Genomic DNA, 5,349 nt, shown 5'->3' on the forward strand with positions numbered 1-5,349 from the left:
TGTTTATTAATATAATTGATTGAAAGCATAAATGATAAATAAGATAAGCAAATAATTAGAAAAATAGAATGTTAGTAATTACTTAAATAATTCATCACATGTTCTTTTTTAATTTAAGTGATTTTTTAGGTTATATTTTACCATTGATGCTTTTATTTTGTTTAGTGTGTTTTTTTTATAGCAAGTATCTAGAATTAATAATAACATGATACTATAATTTTAAGTTGTATAATATAATAAAAAAATGTAGCAATTTATGTATACTTCCTATATAGCAATAATATTATATATATTTATATATCTCCTCTTTTAGCTCTTTCCTAAAAATATTGACATATAATTAATGTAGATAATATCTATATTGAGTAAGTATCTCTATTGAATTAATCATAAAGGTTAATAAAATATAATGGCATAAATTTTACCTAATTGTAGCAAGTATGTCCATTGAAAATATTTGCTAATTATTACCGTATATAATTAGTGTATATAAGGAGTAATAGTAAATTGTTACAATTTACTATCATCTAGAAAATTCGTACTTCAAACATAGATCTTCTTCTGTTTATTATTTTTCATACCTAAGGGCTACTAACTACGATTCTATCAATAGTGTTACCTATGGTAGATTATGTAATAAAACATTTTGAAAAATAAAGGCAAGAATTATAAGATTATGGAAAGTCTCATCCAAATTTGACAAGAACAAGATGACTTACATAGAAATGATTCTCATAAATGATAAGGTAAGTTGATTATTTTCCATGATTTTTTCAAGTGATGCTAGGTCTATTTTATAAATATTTTTGGTTTATATTTTAAGTTTATTTGATAAGTAAACCCTTGTACGAATCAAAGACAGTGCGATTTTATAGACTTATAAGTGCTAATAGCCTTTATATTTAATTTATTTTATAGTGTGATAATACCCAATATATTTTTTGGTAGATTTAACTATTATTATATTATTTATGATCACATTCAGTATATATGTGTGATTTATTGAAGAAAGTAGATTATTAAAACCAATTAATAACTATTTTAGAGTTAATCCAATTAACACTAGATTAAAAAAATAAACAATGCATAACATGTTACTTTTTTATTAATCAAATTATTATAATTCAAATTAATTTTAAAAAAATAATTTAAAATTATAATGTCAATCTTATCACGTACATAGTACGGGTAATTACACTTGTTTTTTTCTAAAACTGTGCATAATGATAGATGAAAGGGCAAGCAAATATAAATACAATTAATCTCCACATACAAGCCTTTTCACTATACAAGTCTTACAAGTTCTCAATATCCTTTATCCCTAAAATACACTTCTTATGGCACGTATGTTTCACGCGCCTCCGTAACAGATTTTTCAATCAATCAACGCGCAAATATATAACTTCCTTTTTCAAAAGGATTTTGTTTCCTTTTTCAAATTTCTTCTGAGTTTTTTTGCATTCTCTCTTCGATCTCTTTCGTGCAATTCTCTCTGTCTTCCCCTTTCGTGCATTTCTCAACCCAGAGCCAGTGAAATAATCACTACTGCGGCTACTACCCAGGCGGGTGTCTAAAAGCTCAACCTGGAGCGAGTAGATTCACCACTACTGCCGCTACTACCCAGGCGTCGCAATCTCTGACCTGGAGCAAGTGGGACGACGCGTACGCGTGGGTGCTCTTGCGCCCCAGGCACAAAACTGGCACAACTCTGGCACAACTCTCGGGAAAATAGCTGGGCATTTGGTGCAGCGCATCGACGCGCCCGTGCACACCACGCGCACGCGTGGATAGTGCCTTCTTGAAGAACGACGCGTACGCGCCAAGTGCGCCTACGCGTGGAGGGTCATTCTGCTAAAAATTTTCTAAATTAAAAGCTGCAGAATTTACAAATTCAACCCCCAATCTTCCGACGGACATAACTTTCTCATTTTAAATCATTTTTCACCTGTTCTTCAAACGGCATGGACATCCCGGATCCAATTTCATTTCTAAACAGATTTAGCACAAAACAGAGATCTGTAGTCCAAGTTATGTCCCGTCAAAGTATACCCAAAAACCATGTTTTCATACAAAACCACTAGGTGCCATTTTCAAAACAAGCCATTTTCAACTCTTTTCAAAATCAACCAAAACATGCCAAGCCTTACCAAAGCTCCTCAAGCAATACCAATCTCCCAATTGTGCACCAACATCACCAAATACACTAACATAACCAATGTCACATACATACATCAACCTAGGGCTCATAAAAATGACAAATCACAAGGGTTTGAGCACTTCTTACCTCAGCCCATATGAAGTAGGGATAGAACCCACTTAGAATCCATGTTGGAGTATCCCTAAACACCCAAAATCACAAGATTTCAACGCTAACTACCCAAAAACGTATAACAGTGGGGAATTTCGAAAACTGGGCAGAGATGAATGAAATACTCACCACCAAACTTAGATAGAATTGTAGAGGATGAGAAGAGCAATGCGTGGCCGCAAACAGCTCGTCAATCGGAGCTCCGTAGCTCAAGTTATGGTGGTTTGAAGATCAAAGAGAGTTAGGTTTTCTCTCTTCTCTTCTCTCTTCTCAAATCAGCGCCCCAACCCTTCTTTTTAGGGTAAAATGAGCTGAAATGCTCACAACTAATGTTTATATATGTTGGATCTTGGGCCCACTTAGGCCCGGTTCACTTATTTTTGCCCATTGGCCCAATTTTGGGCCAAAATCTTTAAGATTAGCACTCTAAATCGCACTTTAAATATTTCTACATTCCCTAATTATAATTCTTCATTTCTTAATCTTATTTACCCATAATCAATTTCCTCAGTTGTAGTACCAGACAGATCTCAGCCGGTACTGCCGGTCAAAATTCCTCTGCGCACTTTTACGCAGAAAGCTATATTTTCCGACTCGGAAAAATTCACTGAATCCAAATATCATATTTAAATTATCAAATTCCAATTGCCAAAACTTCCAACCATATTTGCTCCTATTTAACTTATTATTTACTAAATTTCGGTTAGACCGAGTATTACATGGGGTGTGGTTCAATTCAGAAGAAAAAAATGTAGCATTAGAGAAAATATTTTTCTGTACAAAAATGCTATTTGTACACTAAAATTAGCTACTAAAATCAGCCACCAATGTATTTGTGTATAAATACATGTGTCATTTAATTTATTTTCAATGTATATTTGTATTCCAGTATGTATTTTATATTGGTGGCTGACTTTGGTGGCTAATTTTAGTGTACATGTAGCATAACTCATTTCTGTATTTGCAGCAAATTTAGATGTAAAATGAAGATATTTGGGTGTAATACGAAGATATTTGGGTGTATTTTAAGAAATTTTGGGTGTATTTTTATTATGATAACTTCTGCATAATTTAGAACTTTTTCTCTTCCTCCTCCTCATCTTCTGCTGCTTCTTTTTTTTCCATCATCATCACCATTTTCTTCTTTTTTTATTCATCTTTTCCTTTTTATTTTACCTTCTCAAGTTTCTTCTTGTTTTACTCTATTAACAAGAATAAAAACAAAAAATCAAACAAAGAAGAAAAAAAACACATAATGCTTCAAAATTACTTGGAAAATGATGAACTTACATTCATTTAACTAAAAGAAAGAAAGAAATCAGGAAAAGAAGAAGAAAAAAATACAGAATTAGAGGAAACATTTTTCTATATAAAAATGCTATTTGTACACTAAAATCAACCACTAAAATCAGCCACCAATATATTGTGTATAAATACATGTGTGGTTTAATTTATTTTCAATGTATATTTGTATTCCAGTATGTATTTTACACTGGTGACTGACTTTGGTGGCTGATTTTAGTGTACACGTAGCATAAATCATTTCTGTATTTGCAGCAAATTTGGGTGTAAAAAGAAGATATTTTGGTGTAACACGAAGATATTTGGGTGTTTTTTAAGGAATTTTGGCTGATAAGTTCTGCATCATTCAGAACTCTTCTTCTTCCTCCTCGTCATCTTCTGCTGGTTCCTTTTTTTTTTCATCATTATCACCAACTTCTTCTTCTTCTTTTTTCTTATTCATCTTTTTCTTTTTTTTTTACCTTCTCAAGTTTCTTCTTATTTTACTCTCTTAACAAGAATAAAAACAAAAAAATCAAACAAAGAAGAAGAAAAAACACATAATACTGTAAAATTACTTGGAAGAGGATGAACTTACATTTATTTAACTAAAAAAAAGAAAGAAATAAGGAAAAGAAGAAGAAAAAAATACAGCTTTAAAGGAAACATTTTTCTGTACAAAAATGCTATTTGTACATTAAAATCAGCCACTAAAATCATCCACCAATGTATTTGTGTATAAATACATATGTGGTTTAATTTATTTTCAATGTATATTTGTATTTCAGTATGTATTTTATACTGGTGGCTGACTTTGGTGGTTGATTTTAGTGTACATGTAGCATAACTCATTTCTGTATTTGCAGTAAATTTGGGTGTAAAACGAAGATATTTGGGTGTAACACGAAGATATTTCGGTATAAAACGAAAATATTTGGGTGTATTGTTATTCTGATAAGTTCTGCATAATTCAGAACTCTTCCTCTTCCTCCTCCTCATCTTCTGTTGTTTCTTCTTCTTCATCTTCTTATTTTATATTCTTATAATTCTCTTTGGGAGGAAAAAATCAAACAAAGAAGAAAAAATACATAATGTTGCAAAATCAAAAGAAGAAGGAGGAAAAACACGACGATGAAGATGAAACATGCAAAGAAAAAGGAGGAGAAACACAAAAAAGAAGGAGAAGAAGAAGAAAGAAGAGGAGGAGGAGGAGAAACGCGAAGAAAAAATAACAGTTGTGGTTTTCATTGAGGAAGAAGAAGAAGAGTCATTTAAAATGGTGAAGGAGCTCTTTGTAAACATGATGCGCGTGTTAATACGCTTTTGTGGGTGAGTCTAGCTTTTATTAGATTTGGCCCAATTTGTAAGACTTGTAAATTATAAGTCAAAAAAACTTGTATGTGTAGCAAAACTAATATAAATAATGGAGTATTAAAACTAAAAGTCAAATAAGTTGCATTGACACGAGAAGCACTACTAGTCAGATTAATTGTAAAAAGTAATTAAGATTAGCATGTGATAAAATTAAGGTTGTAAGAACCAAACCGATTAATAAATCGGTCGAATAATTGATTTAATAGTTTAATAGTTTAACCAATTGAACTGTGATAAAATTGTTTAATTAAATATAAAATAAAATTATTAAGAATAAATATATAAATTTAAATATTTAAAATTTTATAATTTCACATAATAATTTATTATTAAATTATTCACAAACAAATTTAAACATCTTATAATTAAAGAAGTTTTAATCACTT

Source organism: Arachis ipaensis, chromosome B09 (assembly GCF_000816755.2).
Source record: "Arachis ipaensis cultivar K30076 chromosome B09, Araip1.1, whole genome shotgun sequence".
NCBI classification, from domain to species: domain Eukaryota; kingdom Viridiplantae; phylum Streptophyta; class Magnoliopsida; order Fabales; family Fabaceae; genus Arachis; species Arachis ipaensis.